General features: G+C 48.3%; 1 non-coding gene across 1 annotated transcript; it reads left to right on the forward strand.

Annotated features, from left to right (window-relative positions):
• The first annotated feature begins 9,465 nt into the window (after positions 1 to 9,465).
• TRNAM-CAU lies at positions 9,466 to 9,537 on the forward strand. Its single transcript has one exon. It is a non-coding gene; the product is annotated as a tRNA-Met (tRNA).
• The last annotated feature ends 3,886 nt before the right edge of the window (positions 9,538 to 13,423 follow it).

Below are 13,423 nucleotides of genomic sequence, written 5' to 3' on the forward strand. Positions count from 1 at the left end.
AGAATGGTACGGTCTCATGGGGCGGGGGTTCAGGGCCAACCGCTGCTGGTTGCAAACGGAATTGCAACTGACCTTGCTCGTTTCGCTGGGAGGACCTTGAGGGCGGCCTAAGGGGGAAAGGGGGCCGGGTTCGCAAGGATTCGGGGTACACATGGGCGGCCCCTGAAGCTGAGGTTTTTTTTCAATGAACGGTCCGGGAGACCCACTGCCTTATTAAATAAAGCCTGGCATTCAGACCTGGGCGCCGCCTGATCAGCACTGAAGTCCCCCACTCCCCACCAACCCACCCACCCTTTTGCGCCTTCCAGACCTCTTCGAGGCAAGGGGTTCATGGAAAGTGCTAGAAGTTGGCAGCTGAGTTATAAGGGCTTAGAAAGCCGATGCATCTCTCTGAGTCTCAGTTTCCTCTTCCAGGCATAAATGCCTTCAGAGAATGTTTACCCATTTAACAAATACTCTATCGGGTACCTTGCTGCAGTCATAGGTTCTGAAGATACAGCTCAGTTCAGTCGCTCAGTCCTGTCTGACTCTTTGCGACCCCGTGGACTGCAGCAGGCCAGGCTTCCCTGTCCATCACCATTTCCCAGAGCTTGCTCAAACTCATGTCCATCCAGTCGGTGATGCCATCGGAAGATACAGCAATGAAAAAATAACCAAAGTCCCTGCCCTCAGCCCTGCCCTAGGTCTTCCCGCCCCAGCTTCCGTCTCTGACCCCCTGATCCTCACCTGCCGTGATCCTGATATCTCGGGGCTCCTGGCAGACTAGGTTCAATTCCCACCCCCTATTGCTGCCAGCTGTGTGATCTCAGTGGTCTTGGGCAGGTATCAGTATAATGAGCCTGTGATGCAGAGCAGTTAACATGCAGCTGGGCGTAATCAGTGTCCCATAATCAGGTGTCTTTCAGGCTCCCAGGGTGCTCAGAACAAAAACCCAAGCCTTGGGAAGTCCCTGGTGGTCCAGCGATTAGAATTCCAGGCTTTTACTATGGTGGCCAGGGTTCAGTCCCTGGTGGGGAAACTGGGATCTCTGAGGGGAAGCTAAGATCATGGCATCTGATCCCATCACTTCATGGCAAATAGATGGAGAAACAGTGGAAATAGTGACAGACTTTATTTTTTGTGGGCTCCAAAATCACTGCAGATGGTGACTGCAGCCATGAAATTAAAAGACGCTTGCTCCTAGGAAGAAAAGTTATGACTAACCTAGACAGCATATTAAAGAGCAGAGACATTACTTTGCCAACAAAGGTCCATCTAGTAAAACCTATGGTTTTTCCAGTAGTCATGTATGAATGTGAGAGTTGGACTATAAAGAAAGCTGAATGCCGAAGAATTGATGCTTTTGAACTGTGGTGTTGGAGAAGACTCTTGAGAGTCCCTTGGACAGCAAGAATATCCAACTAGTTCATCCTAAAGGAAATCAGTCTTGAATGTTCACTGGAAGGACTGTTACTGAAGCTGAAACTCCAATACTTTGGCCACCTGATGCGAAGAACTGACTCATTGGAAAAGATCCTGATGCTGGGAAAGATTGAAGGCGGGAGGAGAAGGGGGCAACAGAGGACAAGATGGTCGGATGGCATCACCGACTCAATGGACATGAGTTTGAGTAAACTCCAGGAGTTGGTGATGGACGGGGAAGCCTGGCGTGCTGCAGTCCATGGGGTCGCAAAGAGTTGGACATGACTGAGCGACTGAACTGAACTGAAGGGGAAGCTTGGCCCAAAAGAAAAAAAAAACTGCAACAAGATAACCCAAGATTTAGCATGCTCCGCCCCTGATTGGCCCCATTGTTCCCTTCTGGTCCCTCTCAGTGCCCTAGCCACATGGAATCTTGGACCTCACCCACTCACCCACCTCTGGGCCTTTGCACAGCTATTTCTACCCTTCCCTGCTGCCTGATCCTGCTCATCCTCCAGGAATCAGTTCCAACATATTGTAGGAGAATTTTTGTGTTTTGGTAAACTGTGGCTTCTCCATATTATTAATACATCTGTTGCTGTTGTTCAGTCACTAAGCCTTGTGGTCACTGTTTATGATCTCATGGACTGCAGCACACAAGGCTTTCCTGTCCTTCACTATCTCCCAGAATTTGCTCAAACTCATGTCCATTGAGTTGGTGATGCCATCCAACCGTCTGGTAGTCAGTCGCCCCCTTCTCCTCCTGCCTTCAATCTTTCCCAGCATCAGGGTCTTTTCCATTGAGTCGGCTCATCATATCAGGTGGCCAAAGTATTGGAGCTTCAGCTTCAGCATTAGTCCTCCCAATGAATATTCAGGGTTGATTTCCTTTAGGACTGACTGGTTTGATTTCCTTGCTGTCCAAGGGACTCTCAAGAGTCTTCTCCAGTACCACAGTTGGAAAGCATCAATCCTTTGGTGCTCTCTTTATGGTCCCTCTTTTGACCTTCCTTATGGTCCAACTCTCAACATCGTACAGGACTACTGGTCTTAGTTTGCTAATCATCACTATCATCGCTAAGCACCAGAAGCTGAGTGACTTAAACCACAGACATTTATCTCATGGTTCTAGAGGCCGGAAGTCAGCGATCAAGGTGTCAGCAGGGTTGTTTCCTCCTGAGTGCTGTGAGAAAGAATCTGCTCCCTGCTTCCCCCCTAGCTTCTGGTGTTTGGCAATCTTTGGTGTTCCTTGGCTTATACGCGCATCACCCAGTTTCTGCCTGCATGTTCACATGACACGCTCCCAGTGCGCATGTCTGGGTCCAAGTTTCCCCAGTTTATGAGACCCAGTCATTTTAGGTTAGGGCCTGCCCTATGCCAAATGACCTCCTCTTCACCCATTACATCTGCAACAAGCCTATTTTCAAACAAGGTCACATTCTGAGCTGCTGGGGGTTAGGATTTCACAGACGAATTCTGGGTGGGAGATAATTCGAACTGTAACCAATCATTCAGAGTTACCTGATTCTATGGGGTCTGTTTTACAACTCTGTATAAACTGTAGGTAAGTGATGGCAACACATGATACATCTGTTTTTGTTTGCTTGTTCGTGGTTTTTTTTTTGGGGGGGGGGGGCGGGGGTGCGGGTTGCCGTGCCATGCAGCATGTGGAATCTTAGTCTTCCAACCAGGATGGAACTCGCATGCCCTGAATTGGAAGTGCAGGGTCTTAACCACTTGATCACCAGGGAAATTCCACAATGAATCTTCTATAGAGGTATGCACATAAATTCTGTCTGGAAGGAAAACCCTACCTCCCTTAGTCCATTTGGGTTGCTATGACAGAATACTATGGCTTATATGCTTATAAACAACAGACATGTATTGCTCCCAGTTATGGAGGCTGGGAGTCCAAGATCAAGGTGCCAGCATGGTTGAATGAGGGCCTTCTCGTGTTCATGGCTGGTGCCTTCTCGCTGTGACCTCACCAGGTGGAAGGGACTGGGGAGCTCCCTGGAGCCTGTTTTCTAAGGGCACTAATCCCACTCACGAGGGCTCCACCTTCATGACTTCAGCACTTCCCAAAGACCCCACCGCCTCATACCATCATCTTTGGGGAGCAGAATTTCAACATATAAATTTGGGGGAAACACAAATTTTGAGACCATAAGACTCCCCCCCAATGTTTTGCCTCTACTTGCATTTTTGATTCACTATCTCTGATCTATAAATGCAACTGTTTTTTTTTTTTTTTAACTTTTTATTTTTTGGCCACACCCCGCAGCACATAGGATCTTAGTTCCCCGTCCAGGAATCGAACCTGCGCCCCTGCACTGGAGGTGCGGAGTCTTAACCACTGGACTTCTAGGGAAGTCAGTGTGTCTGTTCTTTGAGTCTCCTCTGAACCAGTTGTAACACTTCACAGGGTTAAGTGAAATCTTTAACACGTGTTAACTTTTAGATCTGTATGAGTCGTGGTTTCCCCAAAGTCTCTTCCCCAAGTCCTTTCTCCCCACAATTATCTTCTAACAATGCTGTCGTCAAGGAAGCCCGCCCACAGCCCTCAGGCTGGCCAGGGTCCCTGTAGGGCTCCCCTATCACCACCCCAACCGCTCTGGTTGTCCCAGGTCTGATGTTCTCAAACACTCAGCAAGTGGCTGGGCACAGGGCAAATGCCCAGAGGCTGTTTTGTTGACCGGACTTAAGGCTGAGAATTTGCCAGGGGCCTGAAGAGTGAAACACCCCCTTTATGCCACTGAGAACAAAAAGGTCTCTGTCACCAAGAAGTGGGGGAGGCTGGAGGCATTAGTCATGGTTCTGGGGCTGGGGAACCATTCCTTGCTTGCTCACTCTCCCTCACACACACACGTGTACACACACATACACACACACACACAAATGGTAACACACAGCTCTCACCCTCATCTGGCTAAACCACTGCACATCCAGACAAACCACAGCCCAGAGACACAACACACCACATACCTCTATTCTGCTACACAGCGACACAAAAACATCCTACAGTCTCAATACACAACAGCCCAGCCGGGATCACATCAACACCTCCAAACGCACAATTCACAATGACTGCTGCCTCTCCTCGGCCATGTGGCGGAACACACAACTGTACCCTGGACACACAATAACACAACACACCCAAATCCAGCCAGAGACACAACAGCTCTCCCTGAGATCCTGCTCACTGGGACACACGATTGTATACAGAGCACACACCACTGGATTTGGTCACGGACGTTGATACACAACCGCACAGCTGCACACACAGACAGGATCATTAATGCCCGCTGACCTAGGCACACAGCAACAGACAACCCCACCTGCTCCCAAGAGACAAAGGCACACAATTATGCAGTAATACAATAGTACACATCACCATGGCAGGGACAAGACACACAATGAGACTATACAACCTCAGTGCCACCCTGGGAGGCAGACCCCGGCACACAACAGTACAACCACACACACACACAACACTAACTAACACAGTAACCCAGCCAGACCCTCACTGGGATGCCTCTCGACTTGAACACCATTGCACAACCACACACCACCCCAGGGACACACTCAGGCAGAGACACTGCAGCCCAATGACACGGCACACAGAGGCTCCCACCCACAACCTCACAGTGACCCGCACCCAAGCTCCGCAGGCCTGGGGTCACACAGTAAGCAGACACGGTCCCTGCCTTCTGGGACTCACGCTATGGTCAAGGAGACAGACACAGGAAAACAGAAACAAACAGGGATTTCAAGAGGCTGTAGCAAGTGCTGGGAAGAAAAATAAAGCCAGGAAGGATGGTGGGGAGTTTTATAAACAGATCAGGGGAGGCAGCTCTGTTACTAATAAAAGCAGCCAGCCCTTGAATATACAAAGACATAAAAGTCTCCTTCGGGCCCTAAAAGGCAGGAACTGTAATCATCCCATTTTACAGATGGGCAAACTGAGGTACTTGGTTGAGGTCACACCAGGCCTTGTCTGACTGCGGAGCCTGTGCTCTGAACCAGCTTCCTGTCAGCACGATGGATAAAAGCAGGGTGGGGAGGTGGGGGTGGGGTGGGGTGGGGACTTGTCGGGGACCTCAAAAGCTTCCCTGGTGGCTCACAGGGTAAAGAATATGCCTGCAATGCTGCAGACGCGGTTTCGATGCCTGAATCCAAAGGTCCCCTGGAAAAGGGAATGGCTACCCACTCCAGTATTCTTGCCTAGAGAATCCCAAGGACAGAGGAGCCTGGCGGGTTGCAGTCCGTGAGGTCACAAAGAGTCGGACATGACTGAGCGACTAACGCTGAAAGCTCCAAGGGGGTGAAGGAGCCCTGGACTTCTGAAAAGCCAGGAGATCCAGCCTCTGCCTCGTCCCTGTCCCAAGGAAGATGCTACCCGAGGCTCTGTGTCATGGAGGGCTTCCTGGAGGGGGAACCTGGCAGCGGGAAGAGCAGGATCTTCTACACCCAGACCCAGCAGGGCACTGTGCTGCACCCCACCTGCGTCTTCACCAACAGCCCCGAGGTGCTGTACACGCAGGAGCAGGCGGCCAGGGGGGCAACAAGAGCCGAGGTACCAGGAGCCCCGGCGGGGGTGGGGAGAAGCCCTCCATCAGGGGTGTGAGGGGGCACAGTGATCTCGGGGTGCCGCTCACTGTCGGGGGCTACCCCCTCACTCCTCCCCACACTACATCTTCCCTGAGGCTGCTGACCTGGGACCCGCAGGTCCCTGGAGCCACACCTGGCTGGGTGGCCTTGGGGGGTTCACCCCCCTCCCCACGTGGTGCTGGCTGCCCCGAGTCTGGAGCCTGTCCCACGGGCTGAAGTATTAGTTGCTCAGTTGTGTCCGACTCTTTGCCACCCTTATGGACTGTAGCCTGCCAGGCTCCTCTAAAATCCCAGTTCATGGGATTCTCCAGGCAAGAATACTGTGGTGGGTGGCTATTTCCTTCTCCAGGGGATCTTACAGACCCAGGGACTGCATCTGAGTCTTGGCGTCTCCTGCATTGGCAGGCAGATTCTTTACCACTTGCACCAACTGGGAAGCCCAGGGAGCTCCCCCAGCTGTTCACAAACACGCAAACAAAGCTGCTTTGTACTTTCGTACGCACGTCTTTGCATGGCCGAAGGCTTTCCTCTGTCTGGCATGAATACCTAGGTGTGAAATTCCTGGATCATAGAGGGGCGTATGGTTCATTTTTTAAGGAAACTCCTGAACTGTTGTCCATAGAGGTTGTAACATTTCATATTCCCACAAGCCGGGTGCCAGAGTTCTGGTTGCTTCATCCCTATCCTAACCCTCACCAGCATTTGGAAGACTCAGTTGTTTTTCATTTCAACATTCCAATGGGCCTGGGGAACTATCTCATTGTGTTAATTTTGCATTTGTTGGGACTTCTCTGGTGGTTCAGTGGCTATGATTTTGAGCTCCCGATACAGGGGGCTTGTGGTCCATCCCTGGTCAGGGAACCAGATCCCATATGCCACATATAACAGCTCACCTGCTACAATTAAGATCCTGCATCCCACAATGAAGATCCAAGACCCTGCACGTGCAACTAAGACTCGGTGCAGTCAAATAAATATTTTAAAAAAAGAAATACTTTAAAAATTAAAATAAAATTGCATTTCCTTAAAGACTAATGCTGGAATCAAGATTGCCGGGAGATATATCAATAACCTCAGATATGCAGATGGCACCACCCTTATGGCAGAAAGTGAAGAGGAACTAAAAAGCCTCTTGATGAAAATGAAAGAGGAGAGTGAAGAAGTTGGCTTAAAGCTCAACATTCAGAAAACTAAGATCATGGCATCTGGTCCCATCACTTCATGGCAAATCGATGGGGAAACAGTGGAAACAGTGTCAGACTTTATTTTCTTTATTTTGGGGGGCTCCAAAATCACTGCAGATGGTGATTGCAGCCATGAGATTAAAAGATGCTTACTCCTTGGAAAAAGTTATGACCAACCTAGATAGCATATTCAAAAGCAGAGACATTACTTTGCCAACAAAGGTCCGACTAGTCAAGGCTATGGTTTTTCCAGTGGTCATGTATGGATGTGAGAGTTGAACTGTGAAGAAGGCTGAGCGCCGAAGAATTGATGCTTTTGAACTGTGGTGTTGGAGAAGACTCTTGAGAGTCCCTCGGACTGCAAGGAGATCCAACCAGTCCATTCTGAAGGAGATCAGCCTTGGGATTTCTTTGGAAGGAATGATGCTAAAGCTGAAACTCCAGTACTTTGGCCACCTCATGCGAAGAGTTAACTCATTGGAAAAGACTCTGATCCTGGGAGAGATTGGGGGCAGGAGGAAAAGGGGACGACAGAGGATGAGATGGCTGGATGGCATCACCGACTCGATGGATGTGAGTCTGAGTGAACTCCGGGAGTTGGTGATGGACAGGGAGGCCTGGCGTGCTGCTGTTCATGGGGTCACAGAGAGTCGGACACGACTGAGCGAGTGAACTGAATTGAAGGTGTTTATATCAAACCTGTGTGTGCATGCTCAGTCGTGTCTGACTCTTTTTGCGACCCTGTGGACTGTAGCCTGAGTCTCCTCTGTCCATGGGATTTTCCAGGCGAGAATACTGGAGTGGGTTGCCATTGTCCTCCTCCAGGGGATCTTCCCCCAACCCAGGGATCAAACCAGCGTCTTCTGTGTCCCCTGCTTTGGCGGGCCGATTCTTAACCCATGAGCCTATATTTTCTTTTTTCTTTTTGCCTATATTTTCTTTTTTTTTTTTTTTTTCTTTTTTTATTTTTATTTTTTTTTCTTTTTTTATTTTTTTTTTTTGTAACATGTACCTTAAACATTTATAGGTAAACCACATAGATGTACATTTTTTTTTTACCTCCATATGATAGAAGCTCAAGACATTTCTGGTGGATTAGATGATTAGGTTGTCATAATCTTAATAATTCATAACCATAATACTACTGTTTTCTTTAAAATAGAACTTAAGCCCATTGTTGGTTTTGAAATTTGGTTTATATTAATTTGTAGTTTTAATAGTTGTGTGAGAGCTCCATATATTTCACTCATATAAGGATTTATAGTTGCCTTAATTTGTATATGCTTATGTGACATTCTATTTTTTTTTTCATATTTATTATTATTTTTTTAAAATAATTTTTAACATTTTTAAATTTCAGGTATACACATGCCTATATTTTCTTAAAGAAGATTAATGGTTTTAGCTCTGCTTTGGGGATTTAGGCTTTCTTTTTCTAATCTGGCTTCTTGTCTTGTTCAAATCCATCACTGCTAGTGGAGAGATACAGATTCAGCCTGACAGCAGGCATCAAGGGGTGGGAGGTGGGGGCGGCTGGAGCGCCAGAAACAATTACTAGCATTAGAAAGGACTGCAGGCAAGATCCGCCCTCCCTATGTATCAGGGAAACTGAGTGATAAGCATTTTCCTCCCCTAACCCAAAACTTTCCTGAAGCTAAGAACTGCTTTCTCTGCCTGGACTTACAAAGCAGTATGGTTTATGCTGCTGGTGTCTGCTTCCTTTCTGGAAGTCTGGAATTTAGGTTCACGCTGGGTAGACTGTGCCTACGTGAACAGCCTCCCCCAAATTCACGGGTGGGTCCTGAGTCTCTAACGCACTTCTCTGCGCCTAAACTTTGAATACACGAATACACGTGGCCGCATTTTCGTTGCTAGGGAAACGTGCTGGGGCAGCCCTGCTGGGAAGAGCCAGAGGCAGGAAGGGGATTCTCCCCTTTGATCAGCTGCGTGTCCTGATCTCTACATCTCTACAGTATTGACTATACTGTATAAACTCTATATTGACTCCTGTAGGACCTCCTAGCAAGTTGCTGAACATGGGAGTGCTTTGGAGACCCTGACTCAACTGATAACCCTGAGTCAGACCCAGATGGAGAGGGGGCGGTTTGGAGACCCTGACTCAACTGATAACCCTGGGTCAGACCCAGATGGAGAGGGGGCGGTGCCTGAAAAAAAGTCTAAAATGCAAACTACACCATACTGTTCACTGTTCCATTGTGTGTGGGCTGCCAGGAATTGCTTTATGAAATTTAAATTCTACTGCACTGTTAGCAGAGTGGCGCAGCGGAAGCGTGCTGGGCCCATAACCCAGAGGTCAATGGATCGAAACCATTCTCTGCTAGCTGCAATGTTTTTGGGCTTCCCTGGTAGCTCAGCTGGTAAAGAATCCGCCTGCAGTGCAGGAAACCCCACTTCAATTCCTGGGTCGGGAAGATCCTCTGGACAAGGGATAGGCTAACCATTCTAGTATTCTTCGGCTTCTCTGGTGGCTCAGTCGGTAAAGGACTCCGCCTGCAATGTGGGAAACCTGGGTTTGAACCCTAGGTTGGGAAGATCCCCTGGAGGCGGGCAGGGCAACCCACTCCAGTGTTCTTGCCTGGAGAATCCGCATGGACAGAGGAGCCTGGCAGGCTGCAGTCCGTGGGGGTCGCAACGAGTCGGACACGACTTACCGACTAAGCACAGCACTAAGTAGGGAGAGATTGGCATTTTTTATGGGAATGGGATATAATTAATGCAGATTCCAAATGCATATTTCTAGCCCGTGAATGCTAGATTTTTACATCCAACTGCCTACTCGACACAGCCAGTTGAGCGTCTAACGGGCACCAGCAATCTGAGGTCCTGATTCACCCACCCCACTTCTGGGCCCCTCTCCCCCGTCTTCCCCCAACCTGAAATGACAACTCCAGATCAGGCAAAAGTCCGTTGGCTTTTTTCTTTGTAGGTCAGCCATTGATGGTGGATTCACTCTCAAAATGTGTCCTGGATGCACCCACCCCTCTGCACCCCGATCTGCTTGGCGCTGATGGAGCCGCCACCACCTCCGCGCGGGACTCAGGGAGGCCTTGCTTTCCGTCTGTTCCCCCACATGGCCACCAGGGGGCGCCAGTCCACACCAGCGACCGCTCACGCCTGGCTTCCTCAACCACAGTCACCGGCATGGACCACCGGAACTTATGTTCCGACTCCCACTTACCTTCTGATCTTACACCCTCCTCACGACGCTCCAACTACACTGCGCTCCTTGCTTTTCCGGAACACGACCGACACACTGCCTCTTCAGAGGTTTTCTTTGGGGGGTGGGGTGGGGATTTTTCCTTTTTTAAAAAATTGAGGTTAAATTCACATCGCATAAAACCAACCATCTTAGGCTGTAGGATTCAGTGGCATTTGGTACATTCCAGATATTCTTTTTTAAACAATGATCTTGTCATCATTTCTTACAGGAAAGAATGGCAATGGGAGTTATGTATGTTTTAACTGTGGTAAAACACACTCTAATCTAATCTTTACCCTTAGAAGAATTAGGAAGACTTCCCTGGTGGTCGAGTGGCTATGACTCTGCGGTCCAATGCAGGGGGCCCGGTTCCAACCCTGGTCAGGGAACTAGATCCCACGTGCCGCAAATAAGACCCTGTGCAGCCAAATACAAATACTGTAAAAATAAATAAACTGGTCAGAGTCGTACTGTGTCCTTCCCTATTTTAACAGTTCTCTTAGACCTTAAGTATATTCCCCTGATCATTAAAAATTCTTCCCCTTCCCAAAAAGTTCTCCCCAAAGATGGTGTTCTCTTAAATGGTGATGAAATCTCCTATTGTGTAGACATCCCACTTGTAAAGACCATTTCTATTGCCTACATTTGGACAGTCTAATTTCAACTGTTTCTGTTCCGTCTTCCAAACAGCACAATGGCTGACATCTCTGCATCCATCGAGGCATCTTTTGAATTCCTGAATTCCTTTTGAAAAAAAAAAAAAGTGGAAAAACTGGGAAAAGTCTTAAGGAAAAACAATCCCCTGGAATCCCCCCCCAAGAGACTCTGGGGTTAGTTCAGTGAACCGCAGCGTGGATGTGGGCAGATCCTGTTTGCTTTATTCCACAAAAGAGCAGAACACAAACACATTCCGGTATTACACATGCTTCCGACCCTGGGTAATGGCTGCAGAGGCTGGCCTCCCTCCCCGAGGGGCCCGCCCGCCCAGCAGCCATTACCACGCTTCCTTCCATTCTGCACAGCCCTCTGACCAACCTGTCTCTATATTGTTTTTTCCCCAAACTTCCGGCCGTTTCCTTCGGGTCTGTTCCCAAGAGTGCAATCAGTGGGTCAAAAGGTAAGAACATGTATGATGAGTCTTTGGCACAGATTGCAAGTTTCCATACTTTTTTTTCCCCTAACCATTTTGTTTTTTCCCCGAACATTATTATAATAGCCAACACTCCTGTAGGGCTTACTCTGCCCCAGGCCCTTTTTCTAAGCACTTTTATGTACAGACTCCATCCTTGGAATAACCCACACTTGGAGACGGGGACTCTGGGGCACAGAGAGGTGAAGTAATCTTCACAAGGTCACACAGCTAGTAGGTAAGAGAGCTGGGTTGTAAAATCAGAAACTGGTTCCCAAGCCGACGCTCCTAACCACAATTTAAGGCTCCTGCCTACAGGTGGGTTTTTGTTTTTTTTTTTTTTTTTTTGCTGCACTGGGTCTTAGTTGCAGCATGCAAACTGCGGCGTGTGGGATCTAGTTCCCCGGACCCAGGAATGAAACCACGCCCCCTGCGTTGGCTGCGCAGAATCTATCCTACAGAACCACCACCACCAGCAGTGTAGTGGTAAAGGATGGAGGGAAGCCCCTAGTAGCTAAAGCTTTAGAAGGCCAACTCACGACCACTCTACAGTATCAGTGTACTATCATTTATTCCGTCATCACCCAGCTGGTGGGCTAATTCCATTTTTATACCACAATCAGGCAGATACAGGTTCTGTGGTGCTGGAAGCCTTTTACAATTGGGGGACTCACTGTAGGAAAAATAGCAAGTTACAAGTTCAGGAGGAGGCGTAGGAGCTTGAAAGGGACTAGTGCAAGTAATTGGCCTCGAACCTAAGCTTCACCAGCATCATGCTAAATCCTAATGTACTTTCCCCCAATAATTATTAGGAAGATTTTCAGACAGTAAAGGCAAGAGTTTTCCTGGGACTGCCACCTAGATTCCACCATCACGTTTCCCTGAGCTTGTTTGAAGTCGAATCTAGATATCTATCCCTCCCTGATCTGTCCCCTATTCCCCCTTACTATTTTATTCATTTCAAAAGAAGTTGCAGATCATGGGGTTGTATCACTGCAGCTTGCAAATCATTTAACTAGAGTTCAGCATTTTTTCTTTTAATGTAAAAACCAGAAGTGAAAATGTAATTCCGTGCAGGAAAACCCACATTGTCTTTGCAGCTGACCTCCGGTTTGTTTTTTTTTTGCACACAGGAACACACACATTCCCCCGGGGCCATTAAACAGCACTTCCTGAGACCTCAACACTTGCCCTCTGGTAGCCGGGACCACCCCACCCCCCAGGTGTCCTAGTACCAGACAGATGCTCCGCGGGCCATTTATGGACATTAACAATCTCCCTTCTTCCAGCAGTTTAGCTTCCTTCAGACTCCCTCCCCAGGATGGATTACTGGGTCAAAAGGCTGAGGCTTAAGGCTTTACCAGACGTGGCTTTCATTTTCACTTCAACTTACCCTCACTGACCCCTCCTGTATATACACACAGAGTTGTTTGTCTGTACAACACTCTTTTCTATTTTTAAGATGGCAGAAGGGGAGGAACAGCAGAAACCCTTAAATCGTGATGTCAGGGGAAGGGGAGGCTCTGACGTTAGTCTCTCCCTGCAGCCATGTTTTATAAATTGCCTGCTCTATTTTTATAAACATCTTGTCCTGGAGCAATCCGCCTAAAGGCTGTGGTTTAAAAGAAGAACAACAAAAAAACAGAGGAAGACTAAAGGAAAAGCAAAAAGCAACAAGCACTTCTGGCAAGATACCATGCATGATGTCAAAACAAAGAGCCTGGGAGAAATGTTTGTAACATGTATGACAGTCTTCAGATCCGTAATAAACAAGCCGCTACTACAAATAAACAACAGTCCAAGAGGAAAACAGCCCAAAGGTTTGGAGAAGCATGGAAAAAACTGCGAGTGATCATTTGAAAAGCTGCTCAACCTCAC

This window comes from Bos indicus x Bos taurus, chromosome 18 (assembly GCF_003369695.1).
Source record: "Bos indicus x Bos taurus breed Angus x Brahman F1 hybrid chromosome 18, Bos_hybrid_MaternalHap_v2.0, whole genome shotgun sequence".
Lineage (NCBI taxonomy): Eukaryota > Metazoa > Chordata > Mammalia > Artiodactyla > Bovidae > Bos > Bos indicus x Bos taurus.